The sequence below is a fragment of the Monomorium pharaonis genome, chromosome 4, assembly GCF_013373865.1.
Source record: "Monomorium pharaonis isolate MP-MQ-018 chromosome 4, ASM1337386v2, whole genome shotgun sequence".
Taxonomy (NCBI): Eukaryota; Metazoa; Arthropoda; class Insecta; order Hymenoptera; family Formicidae; genus Monomorium; species Monomorium pharaonis.
This window is the reverse complement of record NC_050470.1, coordinates 14,486,998-14,507,071: the sequence shown is the minus strand read 5'-3', so window position 1 is coordinate 14,507,071 and position 20,074 is coordinate 14,486,998.

Below are 20,074 nucleotides of genomic sequence, written 5' to 3'. Positions count from 1 at the left end.
CTTAAAAATAATGTTTAGGATTTAAAGTGATTCATTGTCGAATTGGTAATCTATAGTATACATAATGTAAATATATAAATTACTAACAGTGAGTAACGGAATCATAAAATATTAATCGCAGTAATAACGTAATTATAAAATATTAATTATTATTTTATACTTTATAGAGTTAGAATACACATTCCGATTATTTTATTAATTCTTTTATATAAAATTTTATAAAACTTAACATGTACAATACTTGTTTTTCAAAATTATATATTTATATTGTATAAACTTTTATATTGAAACAAAGATTATTTATTTAATAATATATTTTTAAAATTCAAGTTTGTTAACTTCATTTTATTTATTCATTTATTTATTATTTTTTGAAAGAAATTACGAAACCTCTTCTATACACTTTAATGTAATAAAAAACATTACAAAACATTTTTTATATTCTTTAATATACATGTAATAAATGTTTTTTACAGATTTTGAATTTACTTTATTCTTTTCATATGAACACAACAAATTCTCAAAAATAATTTTTTGAGAGATTTAAAGTAAATTAAATTTAAAGAAACTATGCATAAAATTAAGCACTTACACAGTTAAGTCGTAAAATACAATCTATAATTTTGTAGAAATTTCCGATTGCCGACATTCCCAATTGTTCACGTCCCGATTGCCTACTGCTTCATTTGCACACATAAAAATAATCAAGGGGCAAAATACACATTGCACACGTGACGCTATTGCACACGTGCACATTGCACACGTTATATTATTACGCTCATACACATTGCACACGTGACGCTATTGCACACGTGCACATTGCACACGTTATATTATTAAGCTCATACACATTGCACACGTGCACATTGCACGTGATATTATTGCGCTCATACACTCTGAAGGCATGATACCAATAACTTGGGCGCTTTGATTTGACAATGGTTTTTATGTTCGACAAAGTTGTATAGATTTTATTATAGAGCTAACTGCTTTAGTTTTCGAGATATACCATATTAAAAATAAAAATAAAAGTAGATTAATAATAAAAAGGAAAGTAGGTAGGCCTCGCTTTGCATGGAAAGTAGCAAACCCATGTGGAACAGTACGAAGCGTGGACACACACACACACACACACACACACACACACACACACACACACACACACACACGGGGGGGTGCAAGGGGGGCTTTCGCCTTTTCCCGCACGCACCCCGTCGGTAGGGGTGCCTGGAAAGTCGCAAATCCATATGATAATTGTCATGTGTGCAATGTGTATGTGCGCAATAATGTCACGTGTGCAACGTGTATGCGCGTAATTATATCACGTATGCAATGTGCACGTGTGCAATAGCGTCACGTGTGCAATGTGTATGAGCGTAATAATATAACGTGTGCAATGTGTATTTTGTATTTTGATTATTTCGTGTGTGCAAACGAAGCAGTAGGCAATCGGAAATTTCTGCATAATTTATGTGCAAACAAAGCAGTAGACAATCGGGAACGTAGGCAAACGGAACCCACTCGTGCGTATGAGTTGGTAGTTATAAATAAATTCACATAATTCAGACACCAAGATCCACAGCTGAAATAGGCACTTTTACCTCTAACTTTATAATTTTTATACATTATTTATATTTTACTGTATTTCAAATTTTTAAAAATATTAGATATTAATTTATATAAATAAAAACTTGAAGTGTAGTTACGTAAACAAAATTACTTATGTAATTTGATTTTATGTGAGATTCTACTCGATCGATATTATCGTTCCAGGTAATAACTTGAATTCGCTTCCCATTTCCGTTATTAAAAAAAAATTTAAAAACTTTATATTGTTGTTTGTTTTTTACATAACGAGGAGCTTCTATGCCATCAACATAACCTATTACTTTATTATAAAATAATAAAGTAATTTAGAATATTTAAATTAATATATATATATATAGAAAATATTTTTTATTTGATTTATTATAATGTATTTAAAATATATTATATAATACTTAAATATTTTAAATGTAGTATTTTTTAAATGTTTTAGACAAGTTTAATAATTTAACAAAAATAATATAAAACTTAGAACAAGAATTTTTATTTAAACCTTTGAAGCAAAGAAAAAACAATTTTAAAAAATATAATAATATAATATAATTTTTCTAAAATTTCGTGGCAGATTTATTTTTTGATAATTCTTTTAATTTAATTCAATCTAAAGTTTTAATAGGGGAAATAGGGGGAATAAAAAAAATATTTTAAGGAATAATATAATACAGCATACCTTTGGAATATTTACTCTGTGTGAATGTGTACTTTTTTATGTTATTAATAATATATTAAAAATTTGATAATCTCTTTTTTAAATTATCTTTTTTAATTGTATACTTTTTATAATAAAGTACTAAGAAAAATAACTTACTTTTTAAAAAAGTCAACAAAGTTATGTGACACCTAGTAAAATTTCTAGTCGGATAAGATTTTCTTATAAGGCCCTGTTAATATTTGCTTATAGGGCCCCCTGATAATTTTTCCTTTAAGGTGCTCCTAAACCATTTGTTTCACTTTTTTTCAGGCTCTACTTATATATCCTTACTAGGGCCCGATTAATTTTAAGGAAACCTTATCAGTGTCCTATTACATTTTCTACTCGGGTTGGACGTTTTTTGGATAACGATTTTTTTTATACTGCTCTACTTATCTTTTTATGTGTATATTACGTATAAATTTTTGTTTTACAATTTCATCTGAATTCTAATTAAATTTTTTTTTAGGCTTCTAATCTTATTTCTAATTGCATGATATTATTCCTGAAAGTTTTTTCTAGGGGGCGAAGGGACCATTTTATACATATAAACTGTAGACTTTTCGTATAAAGCAAATATTGTCATTAAATAACTAACAATTAACAATTTTTATTTATTTATCAGAACAAATCGTACATTGCCCCCTTTATCTTTGTGCGTACTTTAATCGTGTTAAAGGATTTTGCAATTTGTTATTCCAATTCAAAAATCTAAGTTAGCCAAAAAATGTCGGTAACTTTATCATTTCAGGATCTCCTTAATAGAATACTTGCTGTAAAGGCAAATACAACCCTCTCAATTAATTTGTAATGTTGGTATTGCAATAGCGTATATTATTGTACTAAGTATATCTTTTGTTGGTAGGCCGAAACTATACCTTTTGTTGAAGCAATTTCTTTTTCTCTGTAAGATATAGGAGAGAGAGCGCGTACGCACGCGAGAGAGAGGAAGAGAGAATGAGAGAGAGAGAAAGAGAGAAGCTGTGTTCCGATATTACCGCCTATACTAAAAATCTATAGTATACATAACGGAAATTATGGATTTTTACTATTAGCAGTAAAATCGGAACACAGCCAGAAAGAGAACGCGAGAACAAAAAAATGAGAAAACGAGAGAGAGAGAGAGAGAGAGAGAGAGAGAGAGAGAGAGAGAGAGAGAGAGAGAGGATGCGTTCCGATATTACTGCCTGTACTGAAAATCTGTAATATACATAACGGTAACTATGGATTTTCAGTACGGGCAGTAAAATTAGAACACAGCCAGAGAGAGAAGAAGAAAACAAAAACCGAGAAAACGAGAGAGAGATAGAAAGAAAGAGAGAGAGAGAGAGGCTACGTTCTGATATTACTGCATGTACTGAAAATCTGTAGTATACGTAATGGAAACTATGGATTTTCAGTATCGGTAGTAAAATTAAAACACAGCCAGAGAGAGAAGGAGAAAACAAAGCGAGAAAACGAGAGAGAGAGAGAGAGAGAGAGGGGGGGGGGGAGAGAGAAGAAATAGAATAAAATGGTATTAAAATTAAACATACGTAGAAATTTGCATTTTCTTTATTTCTTCATATTCTTGTTCTGAAAAATCTGATTCCTCTTCGTATTGTTTTTTTCTATATTTGTATAATTTCTTTTTTGTCTTTTTTTAATCCCTTTTTAATTATAAATTTGATATGTGCAATTTATACTTTTTAAATTTAAATTTAAATTTTTTATTATAATGTATATAGTAAAGTAAACGAGACTGTTTATCTTAATTTATGATCTCTCTTCTTATACGTTTATTACATTGATTAAAATCAATCTTAAAACATTGTTTAATTTTTATTTATTTACATAGCAACGATTCGAATCAATATTAATCAATTGAAGATATCACTGAATGCAATCATGCATTTCTATCAATTTATCTCGAAGACGTAACTAATAACGATATATGTATTATATTACATATATAACTAATTATTAATGCAAGCTATATATTTGTAAAACAAGTTTTATTACAACACATTAATGAAAAGTTAAATTAGTGTTCAAAATTTGTACATCAATAAATCCAAATATACTTTATTATTAGTTTGATTTTTAAAAAATTATTCGTATTACTACTCTTTAATTTTTTGGGACAACAGTTTTTTCTTTGAAAAGCCTATATATTTTTGACTTTTTAAAAATAAATTTAATTTAAATTCTTATTGCAGTAAATGCAATTTAAAATAGGTAGTAATAAATATGTGTATATACATATGTTATTAATTTATAATAAAGTAGGAGTATGTATTTTCCCATCATAATTTACGTGTCTTTTTTTAATAAAAATATGATTGGATAATTTTTATTATGTACATTAAAAAAAAGTCTTGTTAAATTGATTTGAAATCTGATAGATTCAATCAGTATCTAAGTCTAAGAATTTATCCAGACAATCCTACACAACTACATTTACTAATAACTCACTGAAAAAGTTTTGTTAAATTAATTGTAAAATCTGGTAAATTTAACTAGAATTTGGTTAAACGTATCAGATTTTCAATTATTTTAATAAGAACATATTTTTCCTAAAATTTTATAAATGGTGGAAAAGATGCATAATAAATAAATAATAAATAGAAATGAATAATATTACATGAGTGTAATAGTCTATTGGATCAATATGGAATTTAAATGATAAGAATTTTATGAATATAGTGACTTTATACTAGATATTATTCATTACTTTCACAGTATTATATTGTAGCGTTTTTCACGCCTAGCGTTTTCCACGCCGCGCACTCGCACACGCTAACACAGCACTCGCTCGCGCACTTCCGAACGCTTGCTCGCGCTCGAAATAAAGCAACTCGTTAGCTTTAGCAATTTATTAAAAGCACACGTAGGTGACAACTCTTGGCTAGACAGCTCAAAACCAAAACCAAAACAAACAAAACAAAACAACTTCAAAACGAAGCGACATCCGTCAGCTGACGACGTCAATCAATATATTGATTTAATAAAGCTCGCGTTCACACACGCGAGCTCGTAACACTTCCCCCCTCTTCAAAATTGTCGTCCCGACAATTGAGGGGTTCCCCCTAAAGAAAACTCAGCTCGTAGTTCCAGGTTTCTTGATGCTTCCTGCTCTTCCCAGCTGGTGCCAAGGGTTTCCGAGCTGCATCCAACCCAAACTCTTTTCAACTCCCGAATATCCCGTCATCCTCTTTCAGGAAGTAGAAAGCTTTCTGACCGGAGACTTTCATTTCGTAGAGTCTGTCGCTGAGATCTTCTTGCTGCCGAAATTGAACGCGTGTATCTTCCTCTTGAAGAGTTTTGCGCCCTTTTCTCTTGCTCTTCGGACAAAGGAGGGGGGAATAGACTACGTGGACCCCTTCAGTCCCAAAGGACTCCCAAGTCCTCGTCTCGGCATTTGCCCTTTGTCTCACGGAAAAACTACGCTCAAAAACCGTGAGCGAGACGGACTTCAATTAAAAATTTCCAGGAAATCAAACGTTCTGTGTCGCCATCCGAAAGGATGTTCAACTTCGCAAACAAAATTAATTAATTCTAAAAACAAAACGTAAAAGCAGTATAAAAACATTAACATTAAACTAGTAGTTCTCCTTTTTGTAAGTGTGTGAATGTGTGCGGATGTAAGAATGTGTAAGTGTTTAGGCTGAACAACTTTCTTCCTACGCTTCGGCGTTCTACGGATACAGAAAACAACATCACTCATTTTCCTAACAATCAAATAGGGTCCTTCCCAATCACTTTGAAACTTAGGAGCTCTTCCGAGCTTTCTTCGAGGTTATATAACCAAACTTTTTGCCCTTCCTGGAAAAGAAGATCCCTAGCCTTCCGATCATACCAGGTTTTTATCCGAGAAGATCTAATCTCCATTAAAGACCTATAATCAAAGATGCGCCAATGGCCTCCCACCATGACTGCTATCCACCATCTTGTACCCATACGGAGACTGGATGGGGGCTGGGGCCGGGGGCTGGGGTCTGGGGCTGGGATCTGGGGCTGGGGTCTGGAGTAGTACAGATAGTAAACAATGCGAGCCTGCTCCAAGTTGTACGCAGCCATATAACAGATGCAAATTTAATTTTTCTTGTTTTTCCTGAGTGTACCGTCAAAATATAGTGACCCTCGAGAGTGCAGAGATTGAATTACCTTATAATTTCTGACACATATTCCTTTAACCTATACTGCTTAACACAGAGCACTCTCCCCTCTTCCTCGCCCAGCGTGGGTATGCAATGGCGGATAAACCATGTGATTCAAGTGACCAATCAAAATTGTGTTCGCCATTGGCGAATCTTTGATTATAGGTCTTTAATCTCCATATGATTCCTAGCTCTTGCACGAATTTTTTGTAAATTTTTTTTTAAATGATCTATGTACTCATCCACAGTCCTAAGTTCCGTATTCGGAGGATTTCCTATTGATAAATCCAGCGGCAATCTAAGATCTTTCCCCAAATAAAGTTCCGCCGGAGTTACTCCGATAGACTCATGCCTCGAAGACTTATACGCCAAAAGGAACATAGGAATTCAACGACCCCAATCCCTTTGACTTTCCGAAATATACTTGGCAAGATAATTGATGATCGTGCGATGTTGACGTTCAACCTGACCATCGGACCGAGGATGTAAAGCCGTGGTCCTTATTTTTCTAATCCCAAGAAGAATCATCAACTCCCTGAATAACTTTGACTCAAAATTTCTTCCTTGATCCGTATGGATTTCCTGAGAAACCCCATGACGAGAAATTATCTTATTAACAAAAACTTTAGCTACTGTTTTAGCTCTCATGTTTCTAAGAGGAAAAGCCTCTACCCATTTCGTAAAACAATCCACCACAACTAAAAGGAATCTATTACCAAAAGAAGATTTAGGAAGTGGACCCAGAATGTCTATCTGTAATTTTTGAAAAGGTGAACCCACATTATAAATTTGTAGAGGGGATTTTTCTTTACCTGAAGAACCTTTTTTCGAAATGCAAAACTCTTAAGTTTTACACCAGTTCTCAACATCTTGCTTGCAAGTAGCCCAATAAAAACGCCTGCGGATTTTCTCCAAAGTTCTATTAACTCCAAAATGTCCACCAGAAGCTCTATCATGAGCCTCCTTAAGAATTTCCTTAATTCGTTTACGTGGGACAATTAATTGAAATATTCTCGACTTCAAATTAGGAGAATCCCATCTTTAATATAACACCCCATCTTTAAGGACTAAGGCTTCCCAATAAGACTAGTAAAGCTGAGTCGAAACGTTCTCTGGGGCTAATTCCGTACGAGAAAGACGTACTCCCATTTCCTTGCCCTGCAAGAACAAAGAAATACTAGAATCCTCCATTTGATCCCTACGCCATTCCTCAAGAGTTTTCTCGGTTAAAATAATCCTAGCTACAGTATTTTCTTCAATTTTTCCTCAACCTTCCCACAATAAACACAGCCCTCGGCCTCACACTCTCGTCTTGAGAGACCATCAGCATTTTTATGAACTATCCCCCTGCGATGCATTACCTCGAAATCATACTCTTGAAGTTTTTCAAGCCAACAAGCTAATTATCCCTCAAGATCTTTAAACGACATCAACCATCTAAGGGAAATATGATCCCTTCGGATAATAAATTTCCGACCTAACAAATAATGACGAAAAGATTTTAAAGAGTCCACTATAGCCAAAAGTTCCCGACGGGTGATGCAATAATTCTTCTCTTTGCAGAACACGGCTGAAATAAGCTATAACCTTTTCCTTACCATCCTGTCTCTGGGAAAGAATTGAACCTATACCAATTTTAGACGCGTCGGTGTTTAAAATAAATTCCCCCTCCTCTCTAGGAAAAGAGAGAATAGGTGAAAAAGACAAAACTTGTTTTAATTTCTCAAAAGCAGCTTGATATTTTTCATCCCAAGTAAATTTGACTTGCTTTTCCGTCAGAACAAAAAGAGGTTTAGCTAAAGAAGAAAATCCTTTTCGTATCTCCGATAATAGGAACAAAAACCTAAAAAGCTTCGCAATTGTTTCTTATTATGGGGTACTGGCCAATCTGTGATTGCCGAAATTTTCTCAGGATCAGTAGAAATTCCCTCCGCTGAAATAACGTGGCCTAAATATTTTATCTTTCTACCAAAGAAAACACATTTCTTCGGATTAACCTTAAAATTCGACAATTTCAGCCTCTGAAACACCAAACGTAGATTCTTTAACATTCCATTAAAATCTTTTCCGAAAATAATATCATTTAAATAAACTAAACAGATTTTATTTAAAATTCCCTCAAGAACCTTCTCCATCATTCGCTCAAAGGTTGCAGGAGCGTTACATAACCCGAAGGGCATCACAGTAAACTACCAAAGACCTCTTTCTATAGAAAACGCCGTCATCTCCTTATCTTCTTCACGAATTTTAATTTGCCAATATCCACTTTTAAGATCGAGCGTCGTAAACCAACTATTTCCAGACAATTGATCTAAAATATCGTCAATCCTAGGAAGAGGAAAACAATCCTATACTGTAATGGAATTCAATTTACGATAATCAACGCAGAACCTTATAGATCCATCTTTCTTTCTAACCAAAACTGCTGGAGAAACCCACGGACTATGTGACTCTTCTATAACTCCTTGCTTTTTCATTTCTTCTAAAATTTCATTTACTTCTTTCCTTCAAAGGAGTGGGACACGACGAGGAACCTGCTTAATAGGAAGAGAGTCACCTACATTAATTTCATGACCAACAACATCGCAATGTCCAGCTACAATGTTTTCCGTAAAAACATTTTCAAATTCCTTTAAGAAATCAATAAAAATTTTCTTTTGCCCGTCGTCCAAATTTTCCGAATTACTATTATGGATACCTTTCAAAATTTCAGAAATTTCCCCTGAACAATTTCCTATCCGACCACAATTTAAAATTTTCTCTTCTTTGGATTTTTCTAAACCAAAAATTTCCTCAAGAATTCATCCTAAATTCATCATTTTCAAGAAATCTACACCTAACAAACAATCGTCATTCATTTTGACCGCAAACAATACAATTTTTTCCGAAATTTTTCCTAACTGAACTTCCATAGAGACCTTAAGTAGAATCGGAACCTTCTCCCCAGTAGGATAACACAAACAACTACTTTCCTCAAGAATTTTCTTCTTTCCCTTTTCTACAAATTTACTATTTATAAAGGAAACGTCGGAGCCTGTGTCAATTCTAAATAAACAATCCTTACCATCTACTTTCTCTTTAAAACAAAAATCTCGAGAATTTTCTTTAACTTTATTAACAATTTTTTTTCTCCTAAATTTTCCGAAGTATGATTTACACGAGTCGACCTCACTCCGGCGAGATCGACTACTCCGCATTTCCCTGAGTTCCCGGACACTCAAAACGAAAATGACCCTTTTTCCCGCATGACGAACACTCCTTCCCACTCGTTTTTCCCTTGAAGTTCTCCCCGAAACGCCCGTTTTTCTTTCCCAACGAATTTTCTCGTTTTCCCTCATCCCCTCTTTTCTCTTCCCCGCTTGCGCTCAGTTTTTCAGAATTTCCTCTCCGTTCCCCCTTAAAACCATTTTGCCTACCAAAATTCTCTTGTATAACTTTAACTGCTTTCGCCCTTTCAATCGCGAGCTTTAAAGAATTAACTCCCTCTAACTGGAGAGTTCTTCTTACAAACCTATCCGCGAGTGCAGAAACAAATTGCGCACACGCGATTTTATCCCGCAATGCAAACGAACATTCAGGGTAAGCTAAGCGCGCAAGTCTTTCTAACTCTGCCCCGAAAGTCGCAAAACCTTCACCAAACTTTTGCTTCCGATTTGTAAAAAAGGAATACGAATTTAAAGAATTCAACCCTTCTCCGAAACGTAATTCCAATTTCGAAACGAGCTCCCCGAATTCTAGTCCATCGAAATTTTCTAAGAATTCCAAAACTGAACGGGCCTTCCCTCTAAGACTCGAAACGAAAGCTAACATCTTCTCCGAGTCACTCCACGAATTCACGCAACGAAATCGTTCCATCGTACGTATCCGGTTTTAGTTTGTACCCGAGCCCTGCGTGTGTTTTTCCCCCCGAAAGGCTTTCCGCCCTCCCGTCTTCGCGAGAAGGAAAATTATTAGAGGGACTTAGCTGGGTTTCCTGTAGCCGCTCCTGCACTATGCCTACACCTTGGAGATGCTGCACGGTCACGCGTAGCCGCTGTACCTCCTCATCTCGACGACGCAGCGCCTGCAGAATTTCTGTCTGCTCCTCGCGCATTTGCCGAAGTACTTCCGAAACAGCCTGGAACTCCGGCGCGGCTGCACCCGCAGGAAGCCCCTGAATCTCAACGCGCCTCCTCTTCGCTGGCGTGCGTTAAAGAGAACGCCCCGTCTCCGCCGCCGCCGATCCTATTCCCGTGACATCCGATGCGGAACTCGTCTCAACATTCCCCTCCGCGGAAACCGACATAAGTAGCTGAGAACGGGTCCTTCTCGGAGAGTGCGTTATCGACATGAGAATTTCGTTCCTTCTTAACGCGAGGCTCGCTCACTCGTCTGATCCCGGACGAGCCCCCAAAAATGTAGCATTTTTCCGCGCCGCGCACACGCTCGCGCACTCCCGAGCACTCGCGCGCGCACGAAATAAGGCAACTCGTTTCGTTTAAGAAAGCGGTTTATTAAAAGTACAAGAAAACGGTAACTCTCGGCTTGACAGCTCAAAACCAAAAACCAAAACAAAACAAACAACTTCAAAACGAAGTGACATCTGTCAGCTGACGAGGGAAATCGATATATTGATTTTTCTGAATAAAGCTCGCGTTCACACACGCGAGCTCGCACGTAACAATACCATTATTTTACAGATACGTTGATGATATTATCGCAATAGTCCCGAATAACAAAATTGATGAAATTCTATCTGTTTTCAATAACTACCACTGACGTCTAAAATTTAGGCATGAGTTTGAGAATGATAAATCTCTCAGTTTTTTGGATATCGACATTATTAGAAAGAATAGAAGATTATAAATCATAAATTGATATAAAAAACCTCCGGACGATACATAAATTACCTTTCTAATCATCCGGTACAACATAAGATTAACACCATTAGAAACTTAGTGAATTGAGCCATTCTTTTGGATGATGATTCTTTTCATTCTGCTAATTTACATGTCAAAAATATTTTAATCAATAATTGCTATTCGTTGGATTTTATTAAAAAAACATTAACAAAAGATTGAAAAATTTAAAATTTTCAACGGGACGCAAAGAAGAGTCGCTTAATACTTTTGACCCACGACATTGTGTAGTTCTTCCATATATCAATGACATAAATTACAATATTCAAAGTGCATTTTATAAGTGTGGCTTAAAAGTCATTTATACAATTATGAACAAACTAAACTTGATAATAAAAAAAGACAAAGATAAATTAGACACACCACAAAAAAACTGAAGTAGTGTACAAACTAAACTGCAATAATTGTAATGCCTGCTATATTGGTCAAACAAAACGTCATTTAATAACATGAATCAATGAACATCGTTATGATATTAAGAAACATGAAAGCAATTTATCTGTTGTAAGTCAACATCGTCTAGATTTTGATCATGATTTTAATTGGACGTCACCAAAAATCTTACACAATGAAAAACATTTAAGTAAGCACGAGATAGCTGAAATGATATTTATTAAAAAGCGTAATACTTCGATTAACTTACAAAAAGAGACTGAAACTTTGAATTGCCTTTACCCAACCAGTAATAAAATGTTTTTAAAATATTTTAAAATATTTTGAAAAACATTTTTAAAAACGTTTTCAAAAACATTAAAAATAATGGGATAAGTCTCCCTTTTTTTGTAAAAAAAAAAACATTTATTTTAACATTAAAATTAATATTTTTTAAAGACGTTTTTTTAAAGACTTAAAATAATGTTTTTAAACGTTAAAGAAATGTTTTATTAAAATTTGCTTTAAAAATTTTTGAATATTTCTAAGTATTTTTAAGAGTTTCTAAGAATTGAAAAAAACTTGAACAAAAAATAAAAAATTCTAATTATTTCTACGGTAATTTTGTAAAAGGAAGAAGACTATACAACATGTTTCAGCCAAGCTAAAGTCGTACCTGTTAAAGCATGTTTAATCTTTTTATCTGAAAAAACGGTCACCCATCCAAATGTCAACCATCGCCGACGTTGCTTGACTTCGAAGACCGTACGCATCTTAACGCCCGTGATGATCCATGAACACTTTTTTTATGCATAAATATTTGTTATAGATCATAACAATGGATGTTGTCAGAAGAATGAAACATGTATAGTTAACTTATATTTTTATAAATAAATATGAAGTTTTACAGTTTTTTTACTCATTTTTACATATGCGCGCAAAATAGCATGTAGAATAACTTATTATAAAGTCTGTTTTTGCTCTGTTCGTTGTCACGACTATTCCTGACCGGAAAAGCCGCGGGCAAAAAGCAGCAAGACCGATGGGTAACCGATACCCCCGATGCCGTGTTTGTCGCGCTCGAATCTCGGCCACACGCTATCGCGAGAAATTGTTGAGCGCCAGACGCGCTCGACGACGCGTCAATTCGCGAAAATCGTTACGCCAAGGTGTCCTTGATCCTCGCGCGACAATCTCGACCAGCCTAACGGTAGAGGGGCGGGGTGAATTGTAAGGGAACAGGCGACGACTGAAACACGAAGGGGCGGACGACACACCAGAAAAATCGACTCCGTGCTTAACAAGGTACGTACTTTATTAAGAATAAATTGGAAGCGTAGACAATGATATCACGGGACGCAACATTCGCCGTTCCGACAAGGCGGCACTACGGCGCGAACCATACAAAAATAAACGCGAACGACACGCAGAAAGCTCCCGCGGTATGCGCGCGGCCGACAAGGACGAACGATGGAATTTTACACACACTATGAATTTCGGACGTTCGAGCGTGCCGACACTCCCGGCAACGATAGAACACGACCGCGTGGCTCACGAGGGTCACAAAGCAATCGCCGGCCGCCGCCGCACTCTACCCCGTCGCGAAACCGGAAGTCCCGTCCACCCGCTACTCGCTCGCGCGAGGGCTTTGCGGTGCACACGGTCGAGGGGAATCTCCGACGGAACCCGAGCGTCTCTACTACCGTTTTCCCCGTGGCTCGGCGCGTTGGCGTCCCGCCCACTCGCATCCGACAAATCCCCAATTAATCACGCGAACGTATGACCGCCCTGCGGCCCACGCGAATCACGCACCAACACGAAAACGGATGCAGAACGGATCCGGGGACCCCCGCCAGCCGGCAACCGCTTACACAAAATTATCCTGGCAGGCCACCTCACCGATAAAGTCCAGGGCGATGTCCTCTCTTGTCTCCAGGCTCGTCCCGCTCGCTTACGCTGAGGCCTCGCACCAGCCACACCGATAATTTGCCTTTCGAGGCACGACTCGCGACCTAACGCCTAGACCGCTCGCACGCAAAAGCGGGGTGGATCGCGGTCGATCCCGGATCGACGCCGCGACCCCCCGTTCGGTCATGCGCATTGTTTCCGCGCCGCGACCCAATGGCTGCAAGGCACGCAGTCCTGCGACCGCAGGGACGTGCGCGCCGTAATCCTTCCGGGGGCCTCGCAGGCCCCGCGAAATTTTCCTTCTTCCGCTGGGCCACCGCCCGAGCCGGGGCAGCGCACACGGTGACCTCCGCTCCTCGCGAGAGGACTCGACGCCTCCCCCGATGCGTTCGGTCCCTTCAGGGCTTCTCCGCAGCCCTCCGAGATGTGTCGTGGTGCTGATGGGCACCGCCGCTTTAGCCTCTGGCCGTGGCTTTCCCGGGTCACGTCGAGTCCCCGTGCAGGCCGCGTGCTCGTCTCTCCCGGGCACCGGTGGAGTCCTTCCTCCTTCCCCGCATCGTCGTCGCTCTCTCCTCCCCTCTCGCTCTCTCGTCGAATTCCATCGTGAGGCGGCCGCCACGCAGAGAAACCGAAAATATGCAAAATTAATAATACGCTCGCCATGTCCGTCGCGGTTCCCCCTGGAGATCCCTTCTCGCCTCTCGCCTATTTTCCCCGTACGGCGCGAATCCGCAGCCTGTGACGGGGGAGGGACGCTGCAACCCGTGGCAGCTAAGCTACCACGTCACATCGTATAAAATTAAAAAAGTTTTTTGTCATTTTTTATAATTTTTTAGTATTATTAATATGCCACATTGTTTCGATGAGTGTACTTTAAATTCTTTATGTTCTGTTTTAATCTACGGTTTTTAGAGATTTAATTTACGTTTTTGTCCCTCTTTTATTACATTATAATTTACTTTCCCTTTACACTTGATTTACGCTCTATTAATTGTAGAGGTAAAATATATGATGGAATATTATTTGGATGTAACAGGATATCATAAGATATTAATAGAATATCTTATATGAAATAAATAATTAATAAAAAATATTAAAGGAACGTTTTCAAAATGTTTACTAAAATTATTTTTCAAAGTGAATAATTAATAAAAAATAAATATTGAAAAAATGTTATATAAACGTTACACAAATGTTTATACTAAAACAATCTTTTAAAATAAAGAACTAATAAAAAAGAATATTTACAAAATATTAAATAAACGTTAAAAAAATGTTTACTGAAATTATTCTGTGAAATAAATAGTTAATAAAAAATGAATATTTATAAAACATTAAAGAAACATTTAAAAAAATATTAAAAAAAATCATTTTCTTAAATAAATAATTAATAAAAAATAAATATTGAAAAAACGTTGTATGAATGTTGCACAAATGTTTATACTGAAACAATCTTCTCAAATAAAGAACTAATAGAAAATAAATATTTACAAAATATTAAATAAACGTTTAAAAAACGTTTACTGAAATTATATTGTCAAATAAATAACTTAAAAAAAATTAATGTTTATGAAATATTAAAGAAATGTTTAAAAAAATATCTAGTGAAATTATTTTCTCAAATGAATAAATAATGGCAAATAGATATTTAAAAAATATTAAAAAAACATTTAGAAAATGTTTATTGAAATCATTTTTTCAAATTAATAATTAATAAAAAACAAATATTAAAAAAAATTTTTAAACATTAAAAAAATGTTTTTTTAGAAATTATTATTTTTAATAAATATTTAATAAAAAAGAAATATTAAACAAATATTGAATAAACATTTTTTTCCGAAATAAGTTTAGGAAATCAATATTTAATGAAGAAAAATATTTAAAAAATATTTTTAAATCATTGTCTGCTGATTGGGTATGACAAAATAATAAATTTGACTTAGTTTTTGTGTAATTTATTTATTTTTACTTTACATTTTATTGGAGGTTCTCTATCACGCTCCTTATGGCGACTCATGGATACCATTACGGTTTCCTCTCTCTGTTACGTGCGCTTTCTTCCAGTGATACCATAGCGTCCCCCTCCCCCTTCTACGCTGTGTGTGGCTCTCATTACTTTTAGTTAGCGGTCTGTTCACACACCACACGTCTCGCTGTATCGCAAGGGTGTGCCTTGTGCATTATTCAAATAAATAACTTATTAGAATCTCTCGACTCACTGTGTCTATCCCCGCCGTACCTACAATCTAATAGGTTATAGGCCCAGGGAACGTAAAGAATACAGGCACAAAACACACAAGAAACGAGCATTGAGTGATCGACTGTGATGTCAACATCGAAAACGAACAAGAAGTTTTCGTACACGACGCAACCATGGCTTCGTCGAACGTCGCACGAATTGATCTTTTGAGCAAAGACAACTATGATACCTGGGCCATCCAGATGGAAGCAATTCTCACAAAAAACGATGCATGGGAAAACGTCTGTGGCAGCAAGATTAAACCGGAAATCGTAGAAGAAAACGCAGCGTCATTACAAGCGGCGAGAACGTGAGAAATGGAGGACAAAAAGGTAAAATTGGATATTATATTGTCGATCAAGTCATCCGAACTGAAGCAAATTAAAGGATGCGAGACCTCCAGGGACGTATGGCTCAAATTGAAATCCATCTATTAGTCGAGCGGGCCGGCAAGAAAGGCGACGCTTTTGAAACAATTAACGTTGCAAAAAATGGAAGAGGGCACGGATGTACGCGATCATCTACGTAAGTTTTTCGATACAATTGACAAATTAAGCGAGATGGAAGATATAAATACCGACCTATTGATCATCATGCTGCTTTATAGTCTCCCACCATGTTTTGAGAATTTCAGATGTGCCATCGAATCGCGAGACAAGTTGCCAAATCCTGAAACCCTACGCATAAAAATAATCGAGTAATACGATGCGCGAAGAAACGAAACGCGTGGATACACACCGGATGCAATGTTCGCAAGGAAGAAACCGGCCAAACGTCTAGATAAATATCGGAAGACGGAAAACACGCCAAAGAAACTCACCAAAAACGAAAGCGAGCCGAATGACCAACCATTCAAATACAAATGTCGATGTCGACAAGCTGGACATAAAACAGCAGATTGTACCAAATCAGGAAAAAATGAGAACGACGCCAATACAGCCGAAGATGTGAGCTTGTTCGCAATCACAGAACTCACTTATAACACGGAAGAGCAAGGCGGAAACGACGGCGGTGGATGAAAAATGGTGCTTGGACAGCGGATGCACCGCGCACATGGCATACACAAGCACAAAATTTGCAAATGCTTTGAAACCCTGCGCCGAAAACGTGAAGCTCGCTAGCGAAGAAACGGCGACAGCCATCAAAGGAAGAGGATACGTATCTATCAACAACAGACATTAAAGGTCAATCGAGGTACGTTAACATACATGATGTACTATGCGTTCTCAAGCTATGAACGAACTTGCTATCTGTGGGAAAGATTACAGATCGAGGCAATATGGTGATTTAAATCGTCGACAGGAACGGAAACACGGTCTTGACAGCAAAACCACATGATGGACTATACTTTCTACAAGAGTCGAACGATAAGTACAGCGCCAACGCAGGGATCAGAGACGAAGGTCGTGCCAAGAAAGTGACGAAATTTGTCTTCGTAGCAAAATGACAAAAAAAACCATTACCTACAAATTCAGGGAGAGATTCGACGCTACTAGAAATAATACATAGCGACATTTGTGGTCTGATGCGCGTTAACTCGAACGGAGGAGTGAGATATTTTATTACCTTCATTGACGATTACTCTCGATGGTGTGAGATACGCCTACTCAAGCACAAAGGCGAGGCTCTATAGGCCTTTAAAAAATTTAAGGCTCGAGTCGAAAACCTCCACGAAAGAAAAATAAAGTATCTGCAATCTGATAACGGAAAGGAATACCGGAACGAAGCATTCAACGATTTTCTAAAGCAAAACGGAATAGCCAGAAGAACCACGATAACTTACACCCCGGAACAAAATGGAGTTGCGGAAAGGCGTAATCGTACGCTGATGGAGATGACCAGGTGCCTATTGACACAGTCATCGTTACCTTCATCCTAGGCAAAGCGGTAAATACCGCGAATCACGAAATCGTTGTCCATCCAGAAGCCTGTTCGGTCGCGAATGAAAAATGGACGGGCAAAATCCCCAACGTAAATTACTTCGAAGAATTTGGGTCTCACGTGTCTGTTCGTGGCACGTCACGGAACCTTCCCAAGGAAAGCTGGACTCGCGATCAAAAAAGGGAATTTTTGTCGACTATTCCGACGAAAGGGTACCGAGTATGGTTAAATGACGAAAGACGAACAGACAGCGAGGGAAGTGAAGTTCATCGGAATACCGAACTTCTCATCTCAGATCAAAAACTACGATGACATACAGCTCCACGAGGAAGACGACTCTTTGCAAAGGAATATTATCCTAGCCCCCAGCTTTCGCCAGACAACAATCAACCGGGAAACGACGATCAACAGCCCGATGAACTATCAAGCGAGGAGCTGGAACGACGACGATCCAGAAGACATAGATCGAGAAAGGTCGCGCGATGAAATTCAATCAAGAGGTTGAGGCAGACCTAAGATAGCAAGAACCGGAAATAGGGGAAGACCCAAGAAACAGTATCACACCGTAAACTGTGTTGAAGAAATTAGCATACAAGGCCGAAATACCATTTCGCGGACCACAGGCTGACGAGTGGTTGCAAGCATTAACCTCAAAAATGGTATCAATCCTCAAAAACAGAACATGGGAGATTGTGGACAAACCGATGAATCACAAGGTTATCGGCAGTCGCGTTGTACTTCGTAACAATTACAAGCCCAACGGATCTATTGATCGAAGAAAAGCTTGCATAGTAGCGAAAGGATACGCCTAGGAATCGACTTCAACGAATCATTTGCTCCCGTTGCTCAACTTGAATCAGTGAGAACGATTGTTGCCCTCGCCGCAGAGAACGGAATGACCTTAAATCACTTCGATATCGCCACGGCCTACCTGAATGGAAAACTTAAGAAGAAGGTATTTATGGAGATTATGAAACGCACAACGGACACTTTGTCGAATATTATCTCATCGGATAACATAGATATCGACGTTCGAAAGGAAGCGCAAAGAATGCTCAAACAGATCCTGAAGGGCGATAAGTATGTCTGTCAAATAAAGCATTATATGGACTACAACAAGCCGGACGATGCTGGAACGCCAGGATCAACGAAGAACTGCTTAGATTCGGGGCAAAAAGGTCAATGGCGGATCCATGCGTGTATTACAAAGATTCCGGAGCGGATCTTACGCTGATAGCGATCTACGTGGATGATATCATCGTAGCCTCGCAAAACAAAAATAAAATTAGAGAATTTGGGAGATATCTACCTAACATCTTTACCGTGACCGATCTAGGACCTATCAAGCACTGTCTCGGAATGGAGTTTACTCAACGAAAAGACGAAATCACGATATGCCAAAGCGGATACATCACAAGCATACTGAAATGTTTCGGAATGTCCAAATCGAAGAGCGTCTCCACCGTTGGACCCGGGGGTATCGTTGGAAGTCTCCGCGAGAATGCAAACTTCGTCAAGGAAGAAGTCCCTTATCGTGAACTAATAGGAGCACTCATGTACTTGTCCGTACCCACTCGTCCTAACATCGCGTATACTACAAGCTATCTAAGTCAATTTAACTCCTGTCACGACATTAGTCACTGGACCGCAGCTAAACGAGTTCTGCGATATTTTCAGGACACTAGAACTATCGGTTTAAAATTCTACAAAACAGAAAAATTACTAACTGGGTTTGTCAACGCTGATTGGGCAAATAGTCGAGATGACAGAAAGTCATATACAGGCTATTTATTTACTCTCGGGGGATGCCCAATATCGTGGGAAACAGAAGACCGTGGCTCTCGTCAACGGAGGCTAAATACATGGCCTCATCCGACGCCACGAAAGAAGCCATGTATTTCCCACACTTCCTAGGGGACCTTGGTTTTCAACAGTTGGCTCAAGTCGAAATATTTTGCGACAATAACGGCGCCAGAAACCTTGCCGAAAACCCCGTTTTTCACCGTCGCACCAAACACATTGATGTCCGTCATCATTTCGTGCGAGACGCCTTAGAGAGAAAGGAACTGAACATCGCTTACATCCCCACTGAGGAGATGGCAGCCGACATCCTGACGAAGAAACTGACCAGATTAAAGCACTCTAGGTGTACGACTTTTCTGGGTTTGACTGACCTCAACGCAGAGGTATCTATGCATCCATGATTCGAGGGGAAGTATTGAAGGTTCCCTATCACGCTCCTTATGGCGACTCATGGATATCATTACGGTTTCCTCTCTCTGTTACGTGTGCCCTCTTCCAGTGATACCACAGCGTCCCCCCCTTCGTACTTCTACGCTGT